A 16,800-nucleotide genomic window follows, 5' to 3' on the forward strand; every position below is an offset into this window, starting at 1 on the left:
TCCAGCCACAGTGCAGCTCCACTTCTTGTTGTTCTGATTCAGTAGTTTATCTCCCCACAGACACTGATTTCTCTGAGAGGTATTCAGCATTTACAGAAGGCAGGTTGGTTTTATTTTATTTTATTGGTGTCCATCTCCAAATACAATTGTCAAGTATCCTCAAACAGCAGAAACAGGAGTTTTGGGGATCTCACCAAGCAGAGCCTTTCCATAGGTTGTGGAGTGTTAGGGGGACTTCCCAGTCATTTCTTTTCCAGGCCCCTTCAAGTTCGAATTTTTAAACCATCCACCAATTCAGATCAGGAATCCAGAATGGCACAGAACCTTTTACCAAAAAATCTGTCCCCAGCAAGCTTCACAAGGCACAGAGTGTTTGAGTTCTCCCTCCATCCTTCCCTCTTGAGGCCTCATACCCAGCCTTACTCTGTCTTACAGCAGACATGCTGAGTTCTTGGGCTGTTTTCTGTGATGTTCAAGCCTAGCCACTGCAGGCACACATTAATATTCAATTATCCTGTTACTGCTATCCCAAATTTAGAACAAAAGCTTCCAACCTGAAAATATTTAAATGTAGAAGTCAGCATAACACCTGCTTCCTCAAGTAGTCATTGACTGGCCTCCACCTTCTCTTCTTACTTATAAATGTTCTTTCAACATACATGTGGAAATCACAGATTCTGCATTTCATCTTTTTTGAGAATCGTATCACCTTGTAGAAGCAAAGGCAAAATAAAAGTCTTTCTCCAAACTAAAAGTCCTGAACTTTCCTTCACTTCCACTCTTTTTTTTTTATTTTTTTTTTTTTTCCTTTTTTTTCTTTTTTTTTTTCTTTTTTTTAATGGGGATCTGCTAAGTTCACAAACTTTTTTACAGTATCTTCAAAGTCACATCTCAGTGAAAATACTGATAGGCAGATAAATACAGGGTGAATTGGACAAGAGTGAATGCTGTCATTTCACAGTATTCACACTCCCTATCACCACTGAACTAGCCTCAAATTTTGCAGGCTGAAAAAAATCAGACAAACAAAAAAACCAACCCAAAAAACACCCCATAATCATCTGCACCCAAAGATGGCTGGGAGGCCACACAGAAGATGGGCAAAAATTTGCCATAATGTCTTCATTTTTTCAGAACTAGCCTAGGTGAATGAAGCGTAGAACAAGCAGATTGATTCAAGGAGGAGCTGAACGCTGTATTCAAGCTGCTCCCAAGCACAGGAGGCAGCAAATCATTGCAGGAACACCCATGAGGCTGCTCTGGCTCAGCTGTGCTGCAGCTACACAACCCCAACACGGCAGCGCCGAGGGGACCCACTCAGGCACACTCTGCTCGTGACCCTGCCCCGGAGTGAAACAGAGGGCAAGAAAACAGCTTCAGCTCAAAGTCAGCTGGTAGCAAGATGGACACAGGGCTTGGTTGTTAAATATGCACAAAGTAAGGCTACGGCACCAGAACGTGCTTATAAACACGGCCTGAGCTCTCTTTTTGCTTTCTGAATTTGTGCTTTTACTGAAAAGACCCCAAAACAACACTATGGAAGACATGGTATATTTTAAATACTAAGTAAAGAGGTTAGTATCACATACTAGAAGGACAAAAATTTATTTAGAGTTCCACAACATACACATCAACTCAGAATCAAACTGAGCTTGAACACAGCAATCTTTGCCAAAACCCAAGTGTGTAAATGTTCCTTGTGCTCCTGGAGACTGCTTCAAATGGTTTTTCCAACCCCTCTAATTTTCAACTAACAGCACTAAGAAAATGAACTCAGTACAGAGTTTTTGAACACTGAAGCTGTGCCAGTAACAGAGCCAGAAAGGAACTCAAATAATAACCAGAAACTTCCACTTGAAAAAAATTAAAAGCAAAATAAACTCCCAAGCATCTGAGTTCTACCAGCTGATCTAGGACTGATCTCATGTGCTCATTTTCAAACTTTGAGAAATGGCAATCTGTTCTATGGCAGACAGTGCAAAAGAATTCATAAAAGGATAAGATAGTATAGCACCGTATTTTTGAGGCATTTATGCTTTAATTTAAAAGGGTTTAGTTCGTAATCGTATATTTATTAGAATTTGTAATTCATAATAATAAAAAATCTGTGCAATAATCAAGAGTTTTCAGTTTGGCTATGAATGCACTTTGTTGCAAAAGTCTTTTCAAAACATTTGCTGAACAGGCATCTTTAATTTTACTTAGGAAACAATAATGATTAACGTAAGCCCTATGCACATTAACATCCTCAACAAGCTCCTTCTCTGCCTGTGTGTTAGCACTAAGATGAATGGAAACCCAGCAGATCAGCACTATCCCCCCTGCCATCCCTAATGACCACTGTCAATTCCTACACTTTTGTAGAATTCATTTTGGTTTATGAACAAAATTTGCTCACAGAGGTATAACTCTGAAGTACTCCTTCCAACATTAAATGAACTCACTGGTGGCCTTTTAAACCTTATCAGTAGCTTCCAGCACCTCCAAACTTGTGATTTTAGGAATTGCCAGATTCTGCAAATTACCTGGAACAAGCAAATCACAATGGACATTACATGCTTTTCTATGCAAGGCACATAAACTTCAACGCAGGCTAATATTTAGCAACCAAATCAACACAGTGAAGCTTAAGATAAAATTAAAATGGGTAACTTGGAAATTTAAATACTGGTCTGATGCACGTGGCTTTCTCTTTAAAGCAAGAGCCTTCTTAGGTATTTAAGGTTCTTTGGAAAAATCCACATCACTGCTCATCAAGGGTAACAGGTGAGCTACTCCAGATCCACTTGCCCCTTCCTACATAAAAAAAGCAGCAAAGCCTCTTGTCTGCTACTGCTTGGTATCAGAACCTTTGGGAGGTGACTGCTCTGTCAGCAAAGGCCAGGATTTCCCAAGGCAGCACTTGGGCAGGCACAGGTCCCTCTCAGGCTGCAGCCTCCCCACGCACCAGCACCCTCACTCTGCCAGCACCACCACTGCTGCAGTTGTTCCCAGGGAATCTGGAATGATTTAAGCATTCTTAAGATACAAGTCCTTTCTTAAGTGAATATTCTGGCTTCACAGGGTCAAAGTGGTTTTATATGTGCAGTAATACCAGCAGAGCTAAGGGACTGGTAAGCCTCCAGCAAAACGAGAGGTGAAGAGCAGCTGTGCAATGGCCCCTTCATCTCTTCTGCAGTCAGAAGTGGACACCGCACCAACCACAGCCTAATCCCAGGCATCATCAACATCTCAAGGGGAAGAAACCCCTGCTTTGAGGGCTGACAGCCTTCCTGCAGGGAGAGCTGCTGCTGTGCCTGCCTGCTTTTTCCTGATAACAAGAATTCCTTTGAATGTGCACTAGTCCATGGAGTTGCTTTGTGGAAGCAGGAGGGATCAACGGGGACCTGACATGGCTTCAAATTCAATTATCACTTCAACAACATCTTACTTGAAAATCCATGATCTCAGTATTTTTCCAGTCCCCCAAAGAATTAAGACTCTGCAAATGCTATGCACAAAAGAATTTTCATCTGCATAGAATCAGTGTAAAGCAGAGGAGAGTCACAGAATTCTTCCTTGTCGTGCCTCTTGCACTGATTTCGAGATAATCATCTGAGTCATGCTTTTTGAATTTTATGCTGAAGTCTTGCTGTGGCTTCCAAGTGATTTTACATGCTATGGATTCCAAGTGAACGCTTCCCCTGAATTCAGTGGAAGGAGAGCTGTATCCAGAAAAAGTCTCCAGAAAATTGAAGCAAGGACCCATACTCCCTACTCCACCTAATTACACTTCATTCTTAAGCTATTGTGGTCCACAGCTATTCTCAATGACAAACCATGGAAACATCACAGAAACCTGGTGGGACAATTTCAGATATTTGAGACAGCTTAACAAGAAAATAAAAAAGACCCAAAACCCACTACAGCAGATAAAACAGTATCTAGTTTATTACATATAGAAAGAGATTTCCAGAATTTACAAACACCCACATTTTCATTCCAGGGAAAGAGTCAATTTAAAAAGTTCACCCTTTTTTTTTGTTTCCATTTTGCTTTGTGGTTTCCTGGTGGTTGATTTTTTTTTGTTTGCTTTTCTTCTTTACAATATATACAATGGAAGACTTTGATTTCTTTTTTCTGATTTTTTTTTGTCAGTTCCTGTGCAATTGATGAATTCAAGTTGACACTTGTAAATACCCATGTACAGTAAAGTTTGTCTTCATTGCAGTTAATACAGACTATTATTTTACAAGGAGTACAAAATTATTTTTCTTTTGGAAAGAATTCAGCTCAACATCGGGGTTATCTTACAACTGATAGTATCAGTAAATATGACTGTACAATCAAGGCCCAGGGACCAATGACTCGTATTATATTATTTTCTGAATTACAATCTTAAAACAAGAATAGTACCCTACTCTATTCTTAGAAGCCTTGTTTTAAGCAGGTTCCCCACTCTGTTTACAACAGAATATAGTATACCTCAGTTCCACATCAAAAAAGATGTGCTGTAGGAAAAGTTACATTTTAATTAAAAAAGTACATGTATAAATCAAAACCTATGTTAAATATTTAATACTCTTCAACCAACATTAAGTTTTGTATGTAATAATTTACAATGATGATTTGTCATACAGGTTTTCAGCAGCAAATGAAGTTGTGTAAATGTGCTAGTAAAATACCCATTCTCACCATGATGTAGTGGTGGGCACATCAGTTCATGTGGCCAGCTAAGTCTTTATGGTAGAGGATGAAGAGAGACTTGTCCAGGTGTCACAGTGCTTCTGCTTGGCACAACACAGGATGTGCAGCTCAGTCAACAACTCCTGAGGTTTGTGTAAAGTAAACAAACTGAACTGGATGCATCGTACCCATTTACAGAGGAAGAGGAGGAGGAGGTGAGGTCCTAGTTGTGATAGCATGAAACATTTATAGTCTTGATACCCATGAGTTTAAAAGAAGGATTTGGTGAGGTTGTGTAGGTCATCATTCTGTAATTGAAAGAGAGAGAAAATTAGCATCATGAGCAGTTTAAAAATTTTCTGCAATTATTTCCCCCCCTTCCTTTTTTTTTTTTTTTCTCTTTAAAAGAGTTATCATTCAAACTGAAAGTGTTAGCACCTTGAAAAAATGTGGCATACACAGTTGAACTGTACTCAAGCATGTGAATCCCAAAAGCATTTAAAACAGATGTTGGCAATAAAATTCAAAGCAGTCAGAAACATATTTAAAACTTGCAAGAGATTCACCTAAGCAGAAACAATTTAAGTGTCCATACTGATTAACTCTGACAAGCTCCTGTAACAAGAGAAAGAAAAACTCCAAACACCAGCCTGCTGTTGGCATTTTTACAGCTATAAGAAATATCCACTGTATTCCAGCCCCTACAAGAGGCCTTCCTGGCCACCTGCAAATATCACGGCTGGCCTGGGGAGGATGACCACAGAATGGAGCATTCAGGGTGCAGCATTACCATTCCCCATTTGACACACAAGTCCAAAAAAATTGTACACAGAAAATCCTGGTAAAGTCCATAAACTTATCTACATTCTGCTTTCCTCTGAGAGAGGGCTGGGTGAATAACAAGGTCCCACAACCCTGGTAACACATGGCACATTTGACTGTAAAATGCAAAGCTGCCTTTGACCCTGTCCCCAGTTCTCCTCATCTGCTGCAGCCTCCCTGACTGCGCACAGTGCACCAGCCTGGGTCAGCAAGTCCTCTGCACTCTGCCTTTCTGCTGGTTCTCCCCAGGCAGGTTGTGAGTCCCAGCCCTGATCAGGAGCGAGGCAGTGCCCAGCAGGATGCACCTGGGGCTGGATGGCCTGGAGTCCTGCTGCCAGCTGCTCCAGCCCCCATGGGGAGCACAGTCCCTGCTGGGGGACACAGAGCTGAGGTCACACCAGGGCTGCCTCCCAGCGCTCCTGAGGTCCTGTGGCTGGTGTCCCCCAGTGCCCGCCACCCCTGGGCCTCCCACACCACAGCCCCAGATCCTCTCTGCACACCACTGACACGCAGCCAGACCCACTGGGGACCGAACCCATGCAGCATGGAAATGAATACAATTTGTCTTTTACCTGAGGTGAGAGTGCTACCAGCATTTACATTTCAGTACTTTTGCTAAAATCTGCTGAAGCAAGACTCACATTTTACATAGAAGTGTGTCAATTTCTATGTTCAGTATTAACTGTGCTCCTGAAAGGACAGGTAAACAGTGCATTTTCCTCAGTACAAATAAAGGCTTCCCGTAGACACGTTGAAGTGAAAAAACTGAAAAGACCTCCTGTCCTATATTTGTTAATTGCACAAGAAACAAAATTTACTTTGTGTGGTCCTTCAAGTGAAAGGAAAGCCTATCCCTGCAAATGATGTGTGGTATGCTGTGAAAACTCCCTGGAGAATTATCTCACAGATCTCTTATTTACTTTCAACTTTCTTCTGCACTCACATTGCAATCTACTGGAATGTTCCTACCCAAATATCTATATACAGCTTCACATAGCTGTGCAGCTTTCAACTACATTTGACCTAAAATTAGCCAGTAATGCCATACTTTATTAATAAAGACAAGCAACAAAGGAGAAATGGCTTCATGTAAATGGAGGAGGAAAGTGTGGGTGATGTGTGTGCTGCACATCCAAGGTGGGTGTTCCACCCCCAGCTCCCATCCAGCAGGGCCCAAAGGTCCAACCTGTCCTGCACTCACAGGGCAAGTGGAAGGAACAGCTTTTCTACACGGCCAGACTTCATTCTGCTAAGAGATTTTATGAGCATAAATAATACATGATTTGCAGTATCACGGCCAAGTTTTACACCTCTTCACCAGTATTCAGGTCATCTAAACTTAAATACATCATGTATTGAACAAAACAGCCTGTCCCATCCAATTCCTCACCAATTCCATCAATACGGCCAAGAATTCATCTCAACCACTACTGGAGGGTATTCATTCCAGGGTTCTAAAGTCAGAAGAGCCGAGGAAGAAAGAGAATAACAAGTTTATCGGTAAAACAAAACACCTCCTAGACGAATTCACTCAGAAAAGAAAACTGAAGAAACACACAGTTAAAGAAGCCCAAATGCTTGTACACTATAGTCCTGCATATCTGTAAAAAGAGTGAAAAATCACAAAAGCCTGAAATACCCAAGAGTTGGAGACAGGATGAAGAGCCAGAATCATGTAGGACATGACCTGGTACAGGCTGAATTTCATACAAATGCCAGCTGCAGGTACGACAGAACACAGGGGCGTGGAGCAGTTTCAAGCTTGTAGTGACACCTCCAAATCTTCAGCAGTACAACATAGAAATCTGTCTGTCACCCTTTCCTAAAGATGTATTGGTAGCTTTTGTTTTCTTTTAATTTTGGGAAGGAAAAAAAAAATCAACTAGGATCTTTGCTAAGGACCATCTGAAACTATTGATTGCAATTACTGGCTTTCACACCCACTCCTGTGACCAATCTCTTTCAACAAAACATGAACTGAGTAATCGAGAATGACAACCCACACTGCTGCTGCAGTACAGTGGTGCCTGTTCTGTCTGAATGCACAAAGATGTGTAGGAAACAATCTGAGAGCAAAGCTGCTCCTCCGGAGGTCACTGGAAACACACAACCTATAAACCTTGAATCCATTATTTGTGCCTCATGCACAGCCAAAAGCCCTACCCCTCAGTTTTAGCATACAAATGTTCTTTGCTTGGACTTCAAAGGAGTATTGCCCAAATTTTTGACAAAACAATCTGAATCTCCTCTCTCCTCAGTGAGCTGTTGCAGTGTGCTTTAAGGTGAAAGAACCTTATTTGGAAATGAAGTAATCGGCTGGATACCTCCAGCCCATCAGCATTTCCTTAACAACACACTAAACAGTGCAGAAGACAAGTGTTCTAATAGAGAGTGCGAGGACAGCAGCGAGCTGAGGTAAGGACCATTAAAGCGACTGACATCACTGCTGGCAACCCGAGAAAAGGGAAAACCTGTGTTTAATCTATTTCCTATTCACCACAAGTTTCAGCTGGAGTCCCCAATAATGCAGTTTGTGGTTGACTTTATGGAAAAAGTTAGCAAGGCAAGAAAAATGTACTGAAACAAACAAGCATCTTTAAAAGTTCCTACAAGGTACCTCTGACAAGTGGTCTCTGCTCAACATCTGTTACAACACACATGCAGATAACACTCATGCACGTTCCAGTTGGCAAAGCTTCCTTCTCAAATGTCTTAGTCCAGGATGGATACAGCCCAGCTAGCTGCAGTTCCTATTACAGCTGAAATCTCATTCTTAAATCCAGTAACTAAAAATAAGGTGATATTTCATTTTATTTCCATTATTGGGGAGATGGAGAAGAAGAGTACTTAAAATTTTGAACTAAGAGCAGAGTGTCTAGACAGCTTAATATATCTTTTCTGAAGTCAGACAGAATTTTCATACATAACACATATGTGTTGCTAAACTACACTTAAAGTGTAATCCTTACTCCTTCCTTATACTCCATTCTCTTTGAAAGTAACCAAGGAGGAAAAAAATAAAGCAAAGCAAAAAGTGAAAACTCAAGCAATGCTCCAGCAAAAGGCTTTCCAGTAGCCAATTTAAACTTCTATTTGCTATTAAGAGCCAATAATGCGTCTTGTCGCTAAAATGCCAATAGAAATGCCCTTCCAAAGGGTCATTTAATTTCAAAACAGTCCAATAACATGAAGTTACTGTTGAAGTTCCAGCATCATTTCAGCAAATAAATGCAACTACTTTGTCACTGATTAACACAGCAGGGCAAAACACAGCTCCCAAAGAGCTGACCTGCTCAGCCCACTGTGACACCTTTCCAGTGTCAGCTGGCATCCGCTTAGGAAACAACTCCACAGGTGACAGAGCCAGGTCAGTGAAAAAAATGGTTCTTGACTGAAGAAAATGCAGATTTTTTTTTCTGAATCGACCAAATGAGGGTATTTTGCAGCTCTGCCACTGACCTCGTTAATCCAAACACATTCTCCACAACTGTACCTATCCCATCAACACATCGTTTGAAACCACGAGCAAGGACTAGCTGAAGACTCCCTGTCATAGTTACTAGTTATGAATACAAGGTTTTAGAAGTGCATTTGTTGCTTACTTTAGGATCCTATAGATCACCTTAAACAGATTAAACAGTGGCTTCCACATAATGAACAGATCTAGCTCGTAAATAAAAAGCTCACGAACAAAAGCTCGAAACAAAAGGAGAGCCATCCTGAACCTCCTCGGGAGGACTCATGCAGGATTCCAGCAGCCGAGGTCTCGGTGCAGCCTGGGCACCCTTTGCCCGGACAGGTATGACGGGGCGTCTTTAGAGATCCGAGACAACGTAAGCACATTAAGAACTCTTGGAGAGCTCATTTGCAGCTCTTCTTGGTGGCATCTGCAGGAGACACGAGCCGATGAGAAGGAAACGCCGCGCACCGAGCCGCGGACCGGCGCCATCCCCGTTTCCGCGCTGCCCGCACGGATGAGCACGAGCAGTGCCTCATGACATTTTCCCGGCATTACCACCGGGCACACCGGCACGGGAAGCATCTCCTTCGGATAAATGAAAAACATCGACCAAAATTTAAGCTAGCTCAAGTAACTCGTTTTCACAAAGAGATGCAAATAAGCTGCAGCGCTTCCCCACTCCCAGCGACGGCGAAAGAGCCAAGGAATGCAGGCAGGAACAATGGGTGCTCCAGTGTGTTAATTGCAGCCCGGGTCTAACAAAAGCAATCCCAAACAGAACCATGCAAAGTGATTACAACATTGCTATTTAACTTGAAAAGCTGTAATCTACATTTAATAGATAAGTTTTTCTTCCTTGTAACCCAAAATACCTATTTCAGCTGTTCCGTGAACATCTTAAATGGAGAATTACTGAAAATTCGGTTTCGCCAAGTCCTTTCCTGTAAGGCAGAATAACTGAATTTGGTGTTTCCACCCGGTTTTGTCTTCATAGAGGTCATTCACTGCTGGAGGAAGGAACCTAGAGATAGATCACTTACAGATGATACCATCTTTCTGCTACTGGTTCAAAGTTCAGGTGTAGCGCTGGAATAAAAAAAGCCATCCTCACTACAGAAGAAAATTTTCCTTTTTTTCCCAGAAAGAGAAGGTGAAAAAAACCAACAACTATGAGACTTTAAAAATAAGATGAAGAGCAGAACCAGGTTTTTACATTTAAGAACCCATTTCCTGGGATGTAAGTACAGTGGGAAAGTACAAACTAAACCACACACATTCTTTGGATGAGCTTCTGCCCAGCAAAGAATTCGTATGTTTGATTTCAGCTTCACAGCATGTCAACCTGATTTAAATTCATTCAAGAGAAAACTCAACCCATCACTGAGGTCAGCAAGAAAGGCTGCTGCCAGACACAAAGGCAAGGACTGCCTGCCCTGAGCACCTGGCATGGGAAAGAGTGAAGCTGCTGCAGGTCAGATTTTCCTGGTTCCACCAACAAAGCTCTCTGCACTGGCATAAAACATACTGGGAAAAGGAAATCACAAAGTTTCTATGTAGAAAAGAAACAAAATACAATTAAGTTTAGAAAGAAAGCTTAAGTTCATTAGCATGTTTTGTAAAGAAATTCTACAACTTTTCTTGTGGTGGCACAGCTAAGCAAGCCATAAAACAAAAGTGTCCAGCAGTTGCAAGTTACAAAAATCCAAGATACAGGCTGTAGGTTTGTGGTTGGTTGGTTTCTATGAAATGAAAAAATTTGGGCAGAGCCTTTCTCATTAAAAGTTGTGATGCTATAAATGGGATTCTCGTGTTTGTGTCTTCCAGTTTTGTAAGGACTGAAGGTCTGGATCTTTCCTTTCTTTACTAATAGTCCATCTGACTAATCAGCTAAAGGTTGAGTACTGCTTACAACAGAGAGAAAACCCCTTTGTTTCAGGACTGAAAATAAAGATGTTACTACGAAGCCAGGGATCTCCTGAGATCAATACTCCAAGTTCATCCCAAATCTTCTCATAATGCTCCTCTAATACACTTGGCAGCACTGTTTGTGTTTGATATCCTTCAGATAAACCCGCTGCTGGCCCAGGGTCTTCTCTCCTCCCTAGACTGCAATAATCAGAGCAATATCAAACCCTAAATGTGCACCATCTTGTTAACAGCTTCAAGCCTCACAGGGCAACACTGCTTGTGTCTTTAAGATTCAAATAAACTTGCAAATTCAACAACTGGGATCATTCATTATTTTGGAATTTGTACTGTTCAGCTCACCAAGTCTGCAGACTCTAACCCTGAAGAATTTGTGGCATTCACACCTCTCATGATGACCCAATAATCCACACCCAGTTCAAGAAAGCACTGGTGAAATACACTTTGTATGGCTGTCCTTCAGGAGAAAACACTGCTCAGTTTCTGTCTTTGTCAAAAATATAACCAAATAGCAAAAATACTAACAAGGGGAACCCAGAAACAACTTCATTATGCAATTTGTTCTTCACAGGAGCTTTCTTAGAACTTTTATTTTTCAGATTAAATTACTTTAATAGCAATGACAAACTCACCAATGCTGGGAATCATTACATTTGCTCTGACCATAGGGAAGCAGATCACCTGGGTGCCTTTAGATGCACTCACACGCCCTCAGCTTGTCAGCAATTTAAACATACACAATTAATTTTGATCCCAATTGAGTGCACTGAAGCTGTGCTCATATTATATCAACTAAATTACACCAGCAGTGGATCTCAGCAACATGTAACACCCAGTGTAGCTACCACATAATCAGAATATATCTCAGCTGCTGAATATCCTTATCTCTCTGTGAATCTGTATTTCACATACCTTTCTGGCATTCTGGGCTGGTTCCCCATTCCAGAAGCCATACCACTTTCTCCTGTGCTTTTCTGACCCAACTCTATAATGCTCATTTTCTGACAGATTTCTTTTCTCTGACAACATGTTAAAACCCCTAAATAAATAGTCTAAACTGCCTTGAAACTGTTTTTGTGATGCATACTAAATTGTGAGAGTTACAGCTTAAAGCAAGGAAGGAGTCACAGCATTGAACTTTGTTGGAGCCATTTTCCTCCCAATGGACAAATAAGGGGAAACGCGGAACAGACAGAAGAAAAATGGCATTTAGGAAGGGATACAGAAGCCCCGCAGGGGGATAACCTGGCCAGCTGACCTTCACTTTGAAATTTTGCCAGTGCAAATTAAGTAGCTAGTCTGCAGCACGTCTGGGCAGCAGCGTGGGAAGGAAGTTCTGCAGTGATTCTGGATGAAACACTTCCTCAATTCAAAACAACAGCGCATTAAATATCAAAAAAGGTTAATAAGGAGGTACTGGAAAAGACATTGTGAAAAGCATGCCAAGAAAACAAAGCAGGGAAGGGATAAGAACAAACGAAATCTCATAAAGTTGACAAAATTGTACAAGTAGTTTGGAAAGCCAAGGTAGAAGGAAAGAATCCATTATTTTGAAACTGTCTGCTACTCCATAATATAAAAACTACCATACAGCAGAAACAGATGAAAACAAATGAGAAGTTGTGCTTTATTTAAGGGAAAGGAGAAAGTCTTTGGTAAAAAGCAGAAAGCAACAGCCAAGTTTGTTACATCTTGACACTGGACTAGAAAACAATAGTTTAACCGCAGATTTCGTTTTTCACCAAGATACCACTATCACTCTGACATTAAATGAATTACATTAACTGCTTTGACACGTTGTTTTGTGCTTTGTAGGCCAAGATAAGAAATCCTAGAAAACTACTGACGTACAACATTGTTTGTTTCAGTATGAATGCATTTTCATGTACATCCACATACATTCACACTTTATTTCTAGCAATTTGCACTCATCTGACCTGACCTTTTTACCTTCCCTCTCTGCTGTAAATTGCAAAACTTCCCTAAGAGTCACATGGCATCTTCCTCTTCCCAGCGCTTCAAACCTGGTGCTCAGACTCCTCTGACACTTAAGCTGATAACTGAAATTCAAAGCATCAGCCATACTCAAAAGCTGCCAAAACTGAAGTGCTGTGGTTGGGTATACAACCTACAGCTGGCTGGACAAGCACACAACCACATGCAGAAAGACCTGAAATCTAATTCTGCCCTTGGTTTGATTTGCTCTGTAGTTTTACTCAAGTTAGTCTTAGTCTCAAGGAAAAGATAAACCCCCATCTATTTCCTACATGAAATTTTATTGTGAGGAGGAGGAAGTCGTGAAGTCTCAAACATGCACCGTCACTACAATACGTAGGGAATCATTTTTCTGCCCTCATCTTGCCGTGTCTCGGTGCCTTGCCCGTGAGCTGAGAACTGCTGCCTGCCAGCAGAGTTCAGGCTGTGCCAGGGGCAGACAGCAGGGTGCTAATGTCTTGACAGTGCCCACATGAAGACAGACACAGGGCAGCATCTGGACAAGGTGCTATAAATAAAACATCGGGCAGCCACACACTGCTGAGAATAAAAAGGACTGAAGAAATGTCTCGTTCCCGGATCACTCCTACAAACTGAAGAATACGTTCTGTGTGGGAAACGTACGTTTTGTGCTACATGGTCTGAAACTACAACAACCCATACACACGAGGGTGGGAGGCAAAAGTACCAATGCTTAGAAAAATAAATAACATTTCAGAGTGACTACATACAGCCAAGCATTATTCCACATTAAAACAGATTTATAAAATTAAGTAAACTACATGCGATGTAATTTTTAGCTGGAGAAAAAAAAAAAGACAACAAAATTCCAACATAAGAAAATAAGCCTTCACTTATAAAAGTTAAGCAAGAGCTCTACCCCTTCTCCTCCCACTGAATTAGCAATCAACCCCAGCCTGCAATGGGATTAACCTCAAAAATAATGCTGAGCACTTTAATGAGCTCTGAGATAGTCCACACTAAACTATTCATTGCAGCATTTAAACACTGAAAAACTTGTTTGTATATAGACTAGGTTTTCAAAACAACTGTCATCCAATTTATTTCCAGAAACCATAGTGACAAGAAAATACTAAATATGGGGTGATGAAAGGGCACAAAGGAAATACAATCTCCTTCAAAACAATGAAGCTATCTCACATTTGAAATACATGAGCAGAGGAGGCAGCACCTGGCAGGCACTTGGGGAGGGGGGAACCCTATTTGGATACAGCTGTGAATTAAATCCAAATTATAGAGACCAATTAGACAAATCAAGTATTTTACTGATGGGGTGTTTTTGAGTTTCATTCAGCAAAATCTTAACAGCCTGAATGACTGCCAATATTATATTTTAAAGTTACTAACAGCCTAAATGGACTAACCTTCACTTGTTCAGTTGCCATGATTTCAAATGGGAAACTAATCAACAGTCACATTAGCTATTTAATTGCAACACCAATCTAGCATTATGAAACTGTATAATTACACAATCAAAAGTCAAACTAGGTGAAAGTTTTTCTCATCTCAGAATTTTCAGTCAGATAGTTTAAACCTTTAAAAGGAACATGTCACATGAAATTCTTTCCATATAATGAAAGTTGTTCACAAGAGTATCAGTAAGAATATCACTAGATGATAGACACTGTTATTATTGTCACATAAATCTTCCATGAGTTGTCAAATCCAGCATTAAAGATAACCCTTTAGAAGTTATTAGCATAAGTCAATTGAAAATTAAAAACAGATAGCACAGATTAAAGGCTTAGCATACACACTAAAGGATCTGTACACAATATCACATAAAGAAGTCTTGGTTAATCAGTGACTTAAAACATCCTCTAGACATTAATCTTGACAAAATATATAAAAATCCAGGCTTATCATGGTGTATCACTGCACTTTATAATCTCATAAAACGGGAAGTTCTCTGCTCTCATAACCTACCACACCAACTCGTACCACTGGCCACCCAGTCCCCTTAGCCATGAGAAGAATCTGGACCTAACTTGGCCTGCTGATGCTCTCTGATTACAAAACTACCTGGTGATACATTGGAAACTCTCCCCAAAATGAAGAGGAGACCAGGGGGGTCAGCACCCACGCTCAACCCCTGCACCCACCCCGTCATGAGCCCAGCACTGCTGGTCAGATACTCCAGAGAAGCTGCAGAGGGGAAAGGGCCAGTTAATGTGAGAAAAACCTCCAGGAAACACGGCTTCATTAGTCCCACTGCTCACAGATCAGCTGTTTGTATAAGCGCTTTTGCTTGGAGCAGTGTTTTGTCAGTATTATTACTGTTATGTTATGCAAAGAATGTATTAAATTCTTAAATATTACATGAGATTTAATGGATTGTGTATCGCATGTGGGAGGTCAAACAAGGAGGGTAATGTTCCATTCAGCTTTATAGATGTAACTTAAAAAACAGAAGCTTGCATTATAGTTTAAGGAGCAAGTGCAGATGAAAGATGTGCCTGAGATGGAAGAAGGCAGCCTGAAATGTAGAGGGAAATTATAAAATAAAATTTTAAATATAATTTTAAAAATAATCAGTGGTTGTGACAAGCAGCAGTGCAGTTTTCAAGAAATTTCACAGCTCAGTCACTTTTAAAACAATTTCTGCTCTCAGAATCTACCTATAAATTCTTCCTGTGTTCCCTCCTATCCAACAGAATACTGCATTGGTTTGGGTTTTTTTGTATACATTTGGAAACTCCCTGTACTTCCAGTGCTAGGGATTCTGAATGACTAAGCTACAGTAAAGAATGGCAGAGTATCCCAATTTCTACTTTCCATCTGTATCTTCATGCCAGAGCCAAAAATACTCTAATTGAAAGTCCAGTTCTGTTAAATGAAGGTTTTAATTAAGATAAAGCAAGCATTTTTGTTATAAAACTTCAATTTTCATGGTCTTTTGGGGTAATAAAAGTACACACCACAGCAAGTAGAGATCTCAGTGTTATTCTGTACATCTGTTTGCCAGCAACAGCAGATTTTTTCATATTATTAAAGCTTTTCTGAAGATATATTTCATCATTTTGAATCGCTTAAGGAACAAAAGAAAACTCTGAAAATATATTACCATACAAAAATCTATATTTTGCAGTCTCAAATTCTATCAGAAGGTATGTTGCCTATCACAGTGTTCTCTAATGTACATTTTCTACTTATCACACATACAAAAGGTAAGAGTGCAACATCACTGCCTATAAGTGTGTGTATATACAAAAAGGAGCTAAAACAGGGTACAGTAGCATGAAAAAAGGAGTTCAATTGCATTACTGGACAGAAAAGCTCTCCAAAACCAGGACAGTTCCCTGCCTTGAAAACGAACAACCTCCCCCTAAAAATCTCCCATATTGTCAGATAAAATTTATGATTTCCGGTTCAAATTCTGAGGACTGTTAGAAATAAGAATTATCATAGAAGGAGAAGGGAAAAAAATAACTACAGTTATTTTCTACAGATAAATACATCCTATATTGGAAATGACTGTTTTTCTATTACATGTTCTCCAGTCTCAACAATTGCATTTTCCTCTCTCTGTAGTTACCAACTATGCATAAGGCTTAATACAATGTTTAATTTGAATTAAAAATCGTGACAACTAGAACTCAGGAGTTTCTGTAGCATCTGCAGGCATTTTTTTCTACAGAGACAATACGATGAAATGCAAACACAGGAACCTTTCCTTTCTGTTGAAGTCCTGGTATTAGAGCAAGAAAAAAACTGCCTTTCAGACTTCATTTTTGTCTGTGATTCTCTCCCAGCTTGCAGTCCTGGTTGCTAAGAGAAAAACACCATCAGGGTCTGTGGAAGCTCACACAGTGGGAGCCACAGCTTTTTCAAATAATACCTGAAGGTGTAGCAAGTTCTACTGTCAATGCAACTTGGCATTCCTCAGTTACTCGGAGTATTGACATAACAAA

At 40.5% G+C, this 16,800-nt stretch overlaps 1 protein-coding gene across 2 annotated transcripts in view; it reads right to left on the minus strand.

Moving 5' to 3' along the window:
• Positions 1–3,907: 3,907 nt before the first annotated feature.
• Positions 3,908–16,800, minus strand: part of IRS1 (insulin receptor substrate 1) — a 49,527-nt gene continuing 36,634 nt past the window's right edge. For both annotated transcript variants that reach the window (XR_005702468.2, XM_040074625.2), the window contains one exon: positions 3,908–4,973. The gene's annotated coding sequence lies outside the window, so the exon portion shown is untranslated. The remainder of the gene's footprint in view (positions 4,974–16,800) is intronic.

This window comes from Hirundo rustica, chromosome 10, assembly GCF_015227805.2.
Source record: "Hirundo rustica isolate bHirRus1 chromosome 10, bHirRus1.pri.v3, whole genome shotgun sequence".
Lineage (NCBI taxonomy): Eukaryota > Metazoa > Chordata > Aves > Passeriformes > Hirundinidae > Hirundo > Hirundo rustica.